General features: G+C 44.1%; 1 protein-coding gene across 2 annotated transcripts in view; it reads left to right on the forward strand.

The window, feature by feature from the left end:
- Positions 1 to 15,277, forward strand: part of LOC132823637 (cadherin-8-like) — a 299,713-nt gene that overhangs the window by 200,907 nt on the left and 83,529 nt on the right. The window lies entirely within an intron of this gene.

The following is a 15,277-nucleotide window of genomic DNA, read 5'->3' on the forward strand; positions in this document are numbered from 1 at the left end:
TGGAAGCTCTGTTTTCATTCATTGCTGCTCCCGACCTTCTTTATTCCCTGTAGATCTTTAATCTTTGGAGCAAACTCCACCAAGTCCTGGTCAGCCTCCCTTACCCTGTGCAAATGTGGACAGTTGTCACTAGCAATTTATTCAATTTGCCTTCTTCCTGGAATCAGTTAACTTATCAGGTATTTTCATTGTCAGTGATATGAGAGAAGCTTTTCTCATTCAATGGGTAGTTAGGGTAAGCAATGCACTGCTGGGAAGTATGGTGGATGCAGGTCCAATTGAGGCATTCAAGACATTGGATGATTACTTGGAAAGAAATAATTTGCATGGGTACAGGAATAAAGCAGGGAATTGACAGTCTCTGAACACAGCCAGTACAGACAGAATGGGCCAAATGGCCTTCTTCTGCTCTGTAATAATTCTGTGACTATAACCATTCAGAAACTGTGGTAGGAACTCAACAGATCTGGCAGCATCTGTGCAGAGAAAGCAAAGTCAACATTTCAGGTCCAGTGACCCTTCTTCTGAACGATGCTGCCAGACCTGCTGAGATTTTACAGCATTTTCTGTTTTTTGTTTCAGATTTCCATCACCTACCGTCCTTTTTTAAAAATTCTATGATTACGTAGGAATGGGGTAATTTGGGGTTGGGAATTGCTTTTCGGTAGGATATGGGAACACTGTTGTTATGTTCTTGAACTCATAATCTGGAAGTCTGGGCTAGAGCATATGGAGATATGAGTTCAAAACTCACCTCAGCATCTGCTGAATTTGAATTCATTTCAATAAAATCTGGGATAAAATGCTAGTATCAGTGATGGTGACTATGAAACTATCAGATTTGGGTAGATGTTACATTGGATCACAAAGGTTCTTCAGAGAAACAACTCCATTATTTTACACAGTGTATCCTACATACCACACCAGACTCTGAAAATTTACTCTCTTTTGAAACCGTTATCCAAAGAAATACCACTTTCACTTTCTTAAAGTCAGGGATGGATGGTAAATGCTGACCTTCCCATGATGCCCGAATTCCATAAATGATAACTTTTTTAAAAGTCTGTGAATCTTGATATGAAGAATGAGCAGGTTATTGAGCAGTGGAAAATATTAGACACTATCTGCTAATCTACCATCCACATGTTCTCTGAAAAAGATTTGGGGTTGAAATGTATTAACTCCCTTCCTTCATTGAAGTGAGCGAGACAACTACATATTGTGTAGATGGAACCAAATATAGACTCTTCCTAAAAGGAAATGGGTAAACAAATTTTTCAACAGTCAGGCAGCTTTCGCAGAACTTGAGCTAATGGCTTCTGAGTCACTTGCCTATTTCCATAGCTCCCTGCATCAAATTCCACTTGCTGTAAAATTATTGGCAGCGTTTCATTTCATTTCACCTGTTCTGAATGACCTCCCTTGTTGCCTCAGGTTGAGGGGACAAAATGAATCCCCCTCCCCCTCTCCCTCAAGACCTTGCCAGATGATAGCTCTCTTAGCTGAAACACAGAAGGTTGAAGTTCATAGCTGAGGTTTAAGAACAAGAACCAAATGGAGGATCAGAACTAACCTGTAAGACATGGGGTATTTACCCACATTGACTGCAGTGATTCAACAAGGCAGCCTTGTCATCACCTTCTCAAGGGCAACCAGGGGCTGGCAATAAAAGCTGGCCCAGCCAGGGACGTCCACGTCCCATGAATGAATAAACGAAACAAAAAAGAAATATTTCCAGTGACGTTAAGAGCTCCTTTGATCACTTTCTTGGAAATAAATCATCCTTGCTCCTCTACAACTGAGGGAACAAAGGCTAGTTTGAGACACATGTCCTCATAATTTATCCTTTCAAATCCTGGTGTTATTCTGATGCAGTCACACAAAGGGCTGAGGTTTCCTCTTTGAGGTGTGAGCAGGAAATTCCTGCCAGCTTCTGAACCTAGGGTCCAACTAAGAAACAATCCTACATTGACACCATTCCCAGAATTAGCTAAGAGAGTTACATTTGCCAACTGACATGGGTCTGTTGAAGCTGCAGAGGCTGCAAGCTTGGAGTGGTTTGCTGGGAGAGGGTTAGTTTGTACAAGAACCCATCTGAGAGGCAGTTTGCAGTTACCGCTGACTACAGCCAGGCATCAGGGTGGGGGCACTATGTTCCCACCTTGAATGCTAAAACTTCACGCCCCTTCCCACACCATCAGATATAGGGAAACCCCAAAAACAGATCTTTAATGGCCCACAATGGACAGGTATTCCTGCCCACAATGACCAGCCCTTATCCCATATCCCTAAAAATGGCCGAGCTTGAGATGGTCTAAAGCAGTTCAAGAAGGCAGCTCACCAACCCCTTCTCAAGGGCAAATAGAGACGGGGCAATGAAGGCTGGTCCAGTCAATGATGCCCACGTCCCACGAATGGAAAAAGAAAATAAAAATGGAACAGCAGTCAAGCAATAGAGGCTGTCTGTCTTCCTTAAAATCCTGTATACACTGCCTAGAGTTTATCACAGTCAATCCAGCTGGGAGTCGGGCAGGAAGTGGTAAGGTGGCAGTGTGAAGCAGCCAGATCAGGCTCAGGCTCATTGAATGGTGGAGCACTCCACAGGGGCTGAGTGGCCGACTCTAGCTCCATATGTTTGTAGGTACCTAAAGATGTACCAATGGTTTTTCTTGAAGCTACCTCCCCCTCAGGACCTTGCCAGATGATAGCTCTCTCAGCTGAAACACAGAAGTTCATAGCCGAGGTTTAATTGTCATTTGCTTTTATGCAAAAATATTGCCAATGCACCCTGCCCACAATTAATCAGATGATTTTATTCCTCGCCAGACCATTCTCTGATGTCAACCCTTCCAGAGTCCACAAGTGAATCACAAAGAAAAGTTAGAATTCAAGTACAGCAAGTATTTAGGAAGGCAAATGAAATGTTGACCTTTACTGCAAGGAGAATGAAGTATAAAAGAGATAGAAATATTGTTACAACTGTAAAGGACATTGGTGAGATCCAGGTAGGGTACTGCAGGAGCAAATTACTGCAGATGCTGGAATCAATTCTGAAAACATCAAATGCTGAAGGTCACAATGGATCTGACAGCATCCATGGAGAGAGAGCACAAGAGAGTACTGTGTGCTTTGGTTTCCTTACCTAAGAAATAATATCCTTTCATTGTAGACAGTTCAGAAAAAGGTTCACTGAGCTGATTGCAAGGATGGAAGGGTTGTATTAATTAGAAAGTCTGAGCAGGTCCGGCTCGTAGTTTCAGAGTTGAGAAGAATGGGAGATGATTTAATGAAAACATATAAGATGCTGAGTGGTTTCGGCAGAATAGATGCTGTGAAGATATTTCCCCTCATGGGGACATCCATATCTATAGAGTGCAATTTGAAAACAGGGAGTCAGATATATCCAAAATGAGGGGAGTGAGTGAGTGACTGAGTGTGTGTGTGAGTGAGTGTGTGTGTGAGTGAGCGCGTGTGAGACAGTGAGCTTGTGAGGGAGAGTGTGTGCGCGCGAATAAGAGAGAGACAGTGTGTTTGGTGGCTGCAGTGGTATTCAGGAAAGTGAAGTTAAGACCACAGTCAGATAGAATCAGAAATGTGAATGGACTGCTCCAGTCCCTAACTTGTATGTCCTTATGTTATCTCATGTTGCTGTCCTGTATTCAGAGCACTTCAAGATCTTGAACACTTTCCCAGCACTTTCATTTTGTTGAATCAAATATCTCCAGTAGATAAGAACTTGCATTAGACATCCCAGCTACCCAACCTGCTTGATTTCATGAGTATCAGTGGGAGGAAACTAATGGTGGGACAAGATGCTCAGGCATTGGTAACAAATTCGGTTCATGATGGGACAAAGACAAAAGAGATGACATGTGGCTCCATCATGACAAGCCAAAGCCAATACTGAGCTGTTTAAAGAACTTATTTACTAAGTTGAACCTTAAAGAGTGAGGCATAATAGCAGCAATTACACTGTTATTGTCCATGCAAAGACACTTATTCTTGTTGGTATTGGATTCCAATCCATGTCATTTTATTTTGGTTCTGTTGAAGGCTATAATTCCAGTCACCGTCAGCAATGCTCATCTGTGGTTGGATTCTGTCATACAAACCACTGATGTCAATGTGCAAATGCTGATACATAAATGCAAGTCCCTCTTTGTTTTAATATAGAGAGATGTGCCCTTTATATAACCTGTGCTACACCTCACCTAGGAGTGTTTGATTTATCTATTTATTCAATTGATCTGTCCATGGCAAAGCAAATAGCTTCACATAACAGCACAGTATAGAACCCTATATCATCCTGACAGTCTGATCAAGCCGTGTAAATTACAGCACAGCAATGCTCAAATTTTAGAATTTATGTTGAGATAGCAAATCAAACTTTAAAACCTATTTAAAGATGGGCTGAGACAAATCAAACAATGTTCATCCAAGTGTTATTCAAGCAGTGGTAATAAGAAGTCCACTTCATAATGAAGTAAAGAAATGAAAAGTAAATTCTTATTGATGTTCTCTGTCAGTGTCTCTCAGCTGCCATCCTGTGCTGGATGAGCTTGTATCTTGGTGGCTTATGATTCCTCAGTGCTGACCAACCTGTCTCCTCACCCTGTCGAAATGGCTGTCATTTCAGAATGAATCCAAGCAGTAATTTTGCCACAGTGAAATCGTGAGCAAATATCTCTACTGAATGGCAAAAACTTAGGACTATGCACAGACAGATAGGCAGATGCATACACTATTGCACACAGCATCATGTTGATTGATTGATTTTATTTATTGTCACGTGTACTTCAGTACAGTGAAAAGCGTTGTGGCAGATCATTGTAAGCAAGAACAGACAGATCATAGGGTGAAGAAAACTAGACAAAGGCACACAAATAACATCACACAGAGTATGCGCGAGGCAAGATCAACATTACCAAGATCAGCATTTGTTTGAAGTTAGAGAGTCCATTCATCAGTCTAATAACGGCAGAGAAGAAGCTGTTCCTGAACCTGTTGGTGTGTGTTCAGGCTTCTGTATCTTCTGCCTGATGGAAGAGGTTGTAGGAGAGCTTGGGTCTTTGATGATGTACATGTGTACACAAAGATTTTCTCACACACACACACACACACACACACACAGTCCCCCCCACACACATACTCTCCAACACACACATGCAGCCCCACACACACACACACATGCAGCCACTCACATGCAGCCACTCACACGCAATCACACACACACACACACACACACGCAGCCGCACACATGCGCGCTTGCAAACTATACAGCCACAGGAACAGGCCCTTCAGCTCTCCAAGCCTGCACTGACACATTTGGCCCTTCCATTCGAAAACTGTCTTCACTTACAGGATCCGTATTGCTCTATTCCCTTCCTATTCATGTATACATCCAAGTACTTCTTGAATGCTGCTATTGTGTTTGCTTCCACCACCTCCACTGGCAGTGTGTTCCAGGTACTCACAAGTACTCGCCAGGTACTCACCACCCTTCATGTGAAACTCCTGTACTCTTATCAATTGCAGGTTGAAATATCCCCACATGTCCAAAGCAGATTAACCCTCTAACAGCCACCTCCAATCAACTCTCTCCAGTGACAGCCTAATAGAATCGTAGAGTCATAGAGATGTACAGCATGGAAACAGACCCTTTGGTCCAACCTGTCCATGCCGACCAGATATCCCAACCCAATCTAGTCCCACCTGCCAGCACCCGGCCCATATTCCTCCAAACCCTTCCTAATCATATACCCATCCAAATACCTCTTAAATGTTGCAATTGTACCAGCCTCCACCACATCCTCTGGCAGTTCATTCCATACACGTACCACCCTCTGCGTGAAAAAGTTGCCCCTTAGGTCTCTTTTTTAATGTTATTGTAGTTTGCCTTCCCCCAATTTTACGCCTTTAACTGAGGACTGCTCTTATTCCAATCCACGAGTTATTTCAAAACTCACGGTATTATGGTCACTACTATCAAAATTCTTCCCAAATGAAAATTCACTCACCTGGCTGGGCTCATTTCCCAAAACCAGGTCCCATATAAGCCCTTACCTGGTTGGACTGTTGACATACTGTGTCAAGAAACCCTCCTGAATGCTCCTTACAAATTCCTCCCCATCCAAGACTCTGGTGTTTAGTGAGTCCCAGTCAGTATAGGGGAAGTTAAAATCACCCACCATAACACCTGTTGTTTTTACATCTTTCCATAATCTGTCTACACATTCTATCATTTGCCCTACACATCGCTTTTCAACCTTCCCCTCGCTTTGCACCTTGAACCGGTGTCCCTAGTAATTGACTCCTTCCTCTGGGAAAAAGCTTCATAATTTCCACTCTATCCACGCCATTCACAATCTCATAAACTTCTATCAGGTCGCCCCTCAACCTTCTGTGCTCCAGCGAAAATGAACCCAGTCTAACCAACCTTTCACCTTAGCTAAAATCCCTCATACCAGGCAACATCCTGCTTTCTGTACCCTCTCCAAAGCATCCACATCCTTCTGGTAGGGTGATGACCAGAACTGTATGCAATATTCCATATGCGGCTGAACTAAACCTGCAGCATAACTTGTCAATTCATATACTCAATGCCCCTTCCAATGAAGACAAACATGCCATAGGCCTTTTTTTACTCCCTTATCTCCCTGCGCTGCCACCTTCAGTGATCTGTGGACCTGCACACCCAGATCTCTCTGCACGTCAATACTCCTAAGAATTCTGCTATTCACTGTATAATTTCCACCTGACCTTCCAAAATACATCACCTCACATTTGTCCAGATTAAACTCCCTCTGCCATTTCTCTGTCCATGCCTTCAACTGATCTACATATATCCTGCTGTATCTGCAACTCCTCCAATTTTTGTGTTGTTCACAAACTTACTAATTAGACCAGTTACGTTTTCCTCCAGATCATTTATGTAGATCACAAACAGCAGAGGTTCCAGTACTGCTCCCTGTGGAACACTACCAGTCACAGCCCTGCATTCGGAAAAGCATCCTTCCGCCGCTACCCTCTGTCTCCTATGACTAAGCCAGTTAGAGTCATAGAGATGTACAGCATGGAAGCAGACCCTTCAGTCCAACCCATTCATCCGACCAGATATCACAACCCAACCTAGTCCCACCTGCCACCACCCAGCCCATATTCTTCTAAACCCTTTCTATTCATATACCCATCTTGGTAACTCACCCTGATACCACATAACTTCACCTTTTGTCCCAGTCTGCCATGAGGGACCTTATCAAAGGCTTTACTGAAGTCCATGTAGACAACATCCACCACTTTTCCCTCATCAATCATCTTTTCCACCTCCACAAAAAACCCGACCAAGTTAGTGAGGCATGGTCTTCCCCACACAAAACCACGCTGTCTATCGCTAATAAGTCCATTTGCTTCTAATGTCCCTGAGAATCTTTTCCAATAATATCTCTGCCGCCGACGTGAGGCACACAGGCCTATAATTTCATGAATTATCCCTGTTACTCTTCTTAGACAATGGGACAACATTGGTATTCTCCAGCCCTCTGGGACCTCACCTCTGGCCAAAGAAGATACAAAAATGTCTGTCAATGCTCCAGCAATTTGTTCTCTTGCCTCTTTCAATATTCTGGCTTCAAAACTCAATACTCCCTTCTAGGCCTAGCTAGGCAACGAGCCAGGCCAGGTGACAGATCTCTCAGTGCGAGAGCATTTTGGTGACAGTGATCACAACTGCCTCACCTTTACCGTAGCCATGGATAGGGATAGGAGCAGACAACATGAGAAGGTATGTAATTGTGGGAGGGGAAATTATACTGCTATTAGGCAGGAGCTGTGGAGTATAAATTGGAAACAATTGTTCTATTGGAAAGGCACAACAGAAATGTGGAGACAGTTTAAGGACCACTTGTTGTGAGTGTTGGATAACTTTGTCCCACTGAGACAGGCAGGGAATGGTAAGGTGAAGGAGCTTGGATGACAAGAGCAGAGGAGCTTCTTGTCAAAAGGAGAAATGAAGCTTACTTAAGGTTGAGGAAGCAAGGCTCTGGCACAGCTTTAGAGGATTATAGGGTAGCTCGGAAAGAACTCAAAAATGGATTGAGGAGAGCTAGGAGGTGCACAAAAAAGTCTTGGTGGGAAGGATTTGGGAAAACCCAAAGATGTTCTACACTTACAGGAGGAATTAGAGAAGATCAGAGAGAGGGTAGGGCCAATTAGGGATAGTGTAGGGAACTTGTGCTTGAAGTCAGAAGAGCTAGGGGAGGCCCTAAATGTGTTTTTTGCTTCAGTATTCACGAGAGAGAGGGACCTTATTGATAGTGAGAACACCATGGACCAGGTATAGGCTTGAACAGATTGATATTAAGGAAGTGGATGTGCTGGAAATTCTGCAAAGCTTCAAGATAGATAAGTCCCCAGGGCTGGACCAGATATATCCAAGGTTACTATGGGAGGTGAGGAATGAGATTGCTGCACCTCTGGTGATGATCTTTGCATCCTCACTCTCCACAGGAGTAGTACCTGTTGATTGGAGAGAGGTGAATGTTGTTCCAATATTCAATAAAGGGAATAGTAGATAGCCAGAGACTTTTCCCCAGGGCAGAAATAGCTGTAACAAGGGGTCATAATGTTAAGGTAATTGGAGGAAGGGATCGGGGAGATGTCAGAGTTAGGTTCTTTATACAGAATGGTGGGTGCGTGAAATGCACTGCCAGTGGTGGTAGTCGAGTCAGAAACATTCAGGACATTTAAGCGACTGCTGGACAAGCGCAGGGATGGCAGTAAATTGAGGGGCGTGTAGGTTAGGTTGATCTTAGATTAAGATAAATGCTTGGCACAACATTATGGGCTGAAAGGCCTGTACTGTGCTGTACTGACCTATGTTCTATATCTACCTTTGTGGTCCTACATTTCAACTTTCTGCCTAGTTCTCTACATTCTGCTTTTAGGACCTCGTCCTTTTTTTTAACCTATATTGTTCGTACCAATGCGTACCACAACCACTGGCTGTTCGCCTCCCCCATCCAGAATGCCTTGCAACCACTCTGAGACATCCAGAACCCTGGCAACAGTGAGGCAACACACCATCCTGGACTCTCATTTGCAGCCACAGAAACGCCTATCTATTCCCCTTACAATTGAATCTCCTATAACTATAGCACTTCTATACCTACTCCTCAGTCCCTCCACAGCAGAGTCAATCATGGTGCCATGAATTTGGCTGCTGCTGTTACCCCCTCAACAATATCCAAAATGGTAAATCTCTTTTGCAGGGGAATAACCGCAGGAGATTCCTGCACTGCCTGCTTAGCCCTCCTGCTTTGTCTTGTGGTCATTCATTCCCTTCCTGCCTGTGGAATTCTTGTCTGTGCTGTCACCATCTCTCTATACGTGCTATCCATGATACTCTCTGCCTCACAAATGCTCCACAGTGTTCCCAGATGTCACTTCAACTCCAAAACTCAGGCATCCAGAAGCTGCAGCCTGGCTGCACTTCTTGCACACACACAGGCGTTTGCGAGTTTTGAGAAGATTTGTAGCTCAGGTTGAGGTTCTGGATGTAGGTTTGCTCGCTGAATTGGAAGGTTTGTTTTCAGACATTTTGTCACCATACTCGGTAACATCACCAGTGAGCCTCCGGTGAAGCTGGCTTTCTGTTTATGTGTTTAGGTTTCCTTGAGCTGGTGACATCATTTCCTGTGGTGATCCCATTTCCTGTTCTTTTTCTCAGTGGGTGATAGATGGGATCGAAATCGACATGTCTGTTGATAGAATTCCATTTGGAATGGCATTTAGCTGCCAGAGCTCTGCCGAACTCCCTGTCCTGGTGCTCTGAGTCCTCTGTGCCTCTCACTTTCTTTTTTCTTTGTGGAGGAAGGCTGGCTAGAAATAGCACAGTGATACAATGTTTGGGGTTAACCATTCCTTAACAGCAGGTTCTTCCACGCTACCCTTCACACCCATGCTGACTGCAAATTCCATAAGTCCTCAAGACATAGGAGCAGAAATTAGGCGATTTGGTCCATAGAATCTGCTCACCATTCAATCATGGCTGAAAGGTTTCTCAATCCCACATTTCCACTTTCTTCCTGCAGCATTTGATCCCCTTGGCAATCAAGAACTTATCTATCTGTGTTTTAAATATATTCAGTGACCTGGTCTCCACAAACTTCTGTGGCAATGATTTGCACAGATTCCCCAGAGTCTGGCTAAAGAGGTTTCTCCTTATCTCTGTTCGAAAAGGTCTTAGAGTCATAGAGATGTACAGGAGGTCCAACCTGTCCATGCCGACCAGATATCCCAACCCAATCTAGTCCCACCTGCCAGCACCTGGCCCATATCCCTCCAAACCCTTCTAATTCATATAACCATCTAAATGTTGCAATTATACCAGCCTCCACCACTTCCTCTGGCAGCTCATTCCATACCCATACCACCCGCTGTGTGAAAAAGTTGCCCCTTAGGTTTCTTAATATATCCTTTCCCTCTCACCCTAAACCTGTGCCCTTGAGTTCTGGATTCCTCGACCCCAGGGAAAAGATTTTGCCTATTTACACTAATCATGCCCCTCATAATTTTGTAAATCTTTGTAAGCTCACCCCTCAGCCTCCGACGCTCCAGGAGAAACAGCCCCAGCCTGTTCAGCCTCTCCCTATAGCTCAAAACTTCCAACCCTGGCAACATCCTTGTAAATATTTTCTGAACCCTTTCTTCCACAATTTTTATTCTAACAACCTATTCACTCGATGTTTTGGAGTATTCCAAGTTTGACATTTTGTTGCATGTGTAATTACTCTGAGGCTGTGCCCTCAGATTCTGATCTCTCCTACCAATGGACATGTTATTCTAATTCCACTCTGTCCAGGTTCTTCAGAATATTTTAAGTTTCAGTCATATCCCTCCTCAACCTTCTGAAGTCCATCGAGTATAATTCCAGAGTCCTCAAACATTCCTCACATGTTCAGCCTTTTATTCCTGGGATCATCCTTGTGAACCTTTTTGGGAAGGTTCCAGGGCCAATGCAGCTTTCCTGAGGTATGGGGCACAAAATTGTTCCAAATACTCAAAGTGTGGTCTGACCAGAGCCTTATAACCCTCAGAAATACCTCCCTGCTCCCTTCCACTCCCAGAATTTTTTTAAAATACTTTATTTATTAAAAAAAACTCTTTGTATATAACCTTGACACAAAAGCAGTTCAGTTCTGCACAGTTTCATATCAAATAAACACACAAAATGTTGGAGTTTGACTACACACAAAATCAAAGACCTCTCTTCCACATACAATATTGATATTTACATATATTTGAGACTCCAGGAAGGTCTAATAACTGAACAGACCCCCATTTACCTTCAGCAGGAAGATCTCAGATGGTGGTCTTTCCCCACTGTGCCTTGGCGGCAGCTTCCCTGGGCTTTAGTGCGACCCTCAGTGTGTAGCCCTAGACCTTGGAATGTGCCAGTCTGCAACACTCGGTCAGGATCAACTCCTTGCTCTGGAACAGCAGCAAGTATCGGGCAGATCAAACAGCATCTTTCACTGAGCTGATGGTTCTCCAGTGACAGTCGATGTTTGTCTTGGTGCGTCCCCAGGGGAACAGACCGTAGAGCACAGTGTCCGTGTCACGGAGCTGCTTGGGATGAACCTTGACACAAACCAAGGCACCTCCAGACTTCCTTTCGTAAAGCCACACTCCAGAAGGAGATTTATGACAGTCTCAACACCTGCCCCCCCATTAATCTCATCCCATTCACCAGCTCATATCCCTCTAAACCCTTCCTATTCATATACCCATCCAGATGCCTTTTAAATGCTGTAATTATACCAGCCTCCATCACTTCCTCTGACAGCTCATTCCATACATGCACCACCCTCTGCATGTGAAGTTGTCCCTTAGGTCCCTTTGAAATCTTTCCCCTCTCACCTTAAACCTATGCTCTCGAGTTTTGGACTCCCCCATCCTGGGAAAATCCCCTTGAGTATTCACCCTATCTTATTTGCACTAATATGCACACAGAGCACAAGCATGTACACACACGCACACTTGATCACATATATTCATGCACATTCGTGTATTCACATGTGTGTGTGTTCACAAATACATGTACATAGCCATACATAAACATCCAGCAGATGTTACTAAATGCTAAATAGAAATGCAGCCTTGTCAGCTTCAGTTACACAACCCAGGGCACTGAGACCCCTCGTTGTGTTTCTATTCTCCTTCCACACTTGGCACATTTAAAGACATTATATTCTTGTCCATGTTGAACTTTGTATGAAAGTGTCAAACTTTTGTAATTTTTGTTGGATATTTTGATTCATTTGTTGTAAACATGAGAATGAAAAGTCTAAACTAAAACACAGAACTGCGGAGGCTGAAGATCTGAAACAAAAACAGAAATTGCTGGAGAAATTAAACATTAAAATCTGCTCTCTCGATGTTTCGAATCCAGTTGTAGTGATTGGAACCAGCTGGATCTCATTGACTACGAGAGCCATGACTGGGGTTGTTAGTCCGGGACATTCAAGAAGCCCTGGTTTACCAAAATAAACAGGGGGCTTGGGACATGCATGTGCTACATCATCACCTTTGGCATAAAGGATCTGGGTTCAAATCCCAGAGGTTCACTAACAACACTTCTTTTCTAGCGTGGCCGAGCAGTCTGAGGCGCTGGATTAAGACTCAAGTCTTTTCAGGGCCGTGGATTTGAATTCCACTGCTGCTAAACCCTACTTTTAACAACCCTCTTGTGGTGCAGTGGTAATGTCCCTACCTCAGGTCTAGAGAGGCCCGGTTTTAAGTCCCACCTGCTTAAGAGGTGCATAATAACAACTCTGAACAGGTTGACTAGGAAAGTTATGTGTATAAACAAGGGAATTGGAATCTCCTGAGTTCAGGGGACTGACTCTGAGCTGGCTGGACACAGACAGTGTCTGCAAGTCAATAAAGGGTGGCCTGGTGATAGGATACCAGCATCTGCCTGACCTGCTGCACTTTTCCAGCAACACATTTTCAGCTCTGATCTCCAGCATCTGCAAACCTCACTTTTTCCTCTGTGCAGTTATCTCACAAATAATCCTTCTTCAGAACTGGACGGTTTAAAGGTCACTGGATTGGAAATGTTAACTCTGCTTTCTCTGCACAGATGTGGCCAGACTTGTTGAGCTTCTCCAGAAAGAGAAAGAAAAGACATTTTAACCTGACAGTCAGGCATCATCCAATTGTGTAACAAAGTGACGGCTTACCTTTCAATTGACAAAGTGTGGCCCTGCTAGAGTTGGACATGGTTAGGATAACCAATGGGCAGTGAAGTTGTAAGGTAGTTAGAACCAATAAATGATTTAATACAAACTCCTAATAAATTTAACCAGAGTTAGCAACCAAACAACAGAATTAAAAATGCATGTGTGAACAGAAACCACTGATTGGTCCTTGTGAAATTAACGCAGTATGAGGATTTGGAAAATATATTTTACTACATACTTTCCATTGATAACATGGAATCCCTATAGTGCGGAAAGAGGCTTTTTGGCTCCTCAAGTCTGCATTGATTCTCTAAAGAGCAGCCCACCCTCTCCCTATAATCTCACATTTCGCATGGCCTATCCACCAACCTGCACATCTCTGGGCACTATGGGGCAATTCAGCATGGCCAATCCACCCTAACCTGCACATCTTTGGATTGTGAGAGGATGTCAGAGCTCCCTGAGGATAGCCGTACCCACAGTCATGGGGGAAATATGCCAAGTCCATACAGACAGTCACCTGAGGCTGGAATTGAATCCAGGTCCCTGGCGCTGTGAGGTGGCAAAGCTTAGCATTGTAGACAAACAGAAGGCTGGGAGAATATAGCAAGCCTGGCAGCATCAGGAGGTGGAGAAGTCAACATTTCAGGTATAACCCTTCTTTAGGACTGGGAGAAGTCAGGGAACTACAGATAAAGTGGGGGGAGGGGGTGTTGTGGGATGGGGAAGGTAGTGGAATGGTGATAGGTAAGCACAGGTAGTGGGTGCAACATGGTCACTCTATGGGAGGGATGAATCTGGTTGGTTGATGGAAGGAAGGATCAGTCAGTCATGCAGGGGAGGGGGAGAGGCTGGGTAGGGATTTGGGGGAATGGGTGGGAAGGTTATTTGAAATCTGAGAACTCAGTGTTGAGTCCTCAGGACTGTAGGCTCCCTGAGGGGAAGATGACGTACTGTTCCTCCAATTTGGGGTCTGATTCACTCTGGCAATGGAGGAGACGGAGGATGGTCATGTCGGAGAGGGAGTGGGAGGGGGGAATTGAAATGGACAGTGACCGGGACATCAGGCCATTTCAGACCCAACTAAGATACCCTGCAAAACCTAATCTACGTCAGGTCTCACTGACAGAGAGAAGGCCACATTGGGAGCACCGGTAAACTAGGTTAGAGGAGAGGCAGGCCTCCCCTGGAGTCTCACCTGGAAGGACTGACTGGGACCCTGGTTGGAGGTGAGGGGAGTGTATGGGCAGGCCATTTCGCTCTCCCCTTTCTCACCTCTTCAACCAAGACATTCGTTGTACAACAGAATGCACACAGATGTGAAAAAATCCCTTTCATAGCAGACAAGTGTCTCCTCTGTAAACAGGCAACTGAAGCACTTCAGATGATCATAAATAGGGGCTGACAATCCTTTTTGTTTCTGCAAATGGTTTCATGTACCTCTCTCAAAGAGTTTGCCTTTCTTCTTCCCAGTGATAATACCCAAGTTTCACCTAATTTAAAACAAAATTATTCTTGTACCATGCTGAGTTTTGAAGGAGATTTGAAAAATGCTAACTGCAGGTATCGAGCAATCTGTCACTCTGTAGCGAGAGGCACTTGAGTAACAACCAACATTTATTTATCCATTTGGTGATGCATGGGGCTCTTCTAAGGTCACTGTCAATCTACTATCAACACACTGATGAGCTATGTAAACTTCTCAACCTAATTTGAAATGAAACATCATGTCTTGAAGAGAAACTCGTTTTGTGTGTGTGTGTGTGTGTGTGTGTGTGTGTGTCTGTGTGTGTGTGGATATAGTTTTAGCCGATGTTAGTCATAGCCTACTGCAAAACACTCTAACAATTTTACCTGTATCAGGAGGTCAGAGATTGGATTACTCTAATCCAGGCTGACATGCCCCAGTGTGGTACTGATGGGCTACGCCCTTGTTGGTGGTATATTGAAATGTTTAAATTACAGTCTTACTTGATCTCAACATCTGATGGAAAAACAGACTATTTCAAAGAATACTGGGGGTTCTCTTCCTAGTG

The sequence above is a fragment of the Hemiscyllium ocellatum genome, chromosome 17 (assembly GCF_020745735.1).
Source record: "Hemiscyllium ocellatum isolate sHemOce1 chromosome 17, sHemOce1.pat.X.cur, whole genome shotgun sequence".
NCBI classification, from domain to species: Eukaryota; Metazoa; Chordata; class Chondrichthyes; order Orectolobiformes; family Hemiscylliidae; genus Hemiscyllium; species Hemiscyllium ocellatum.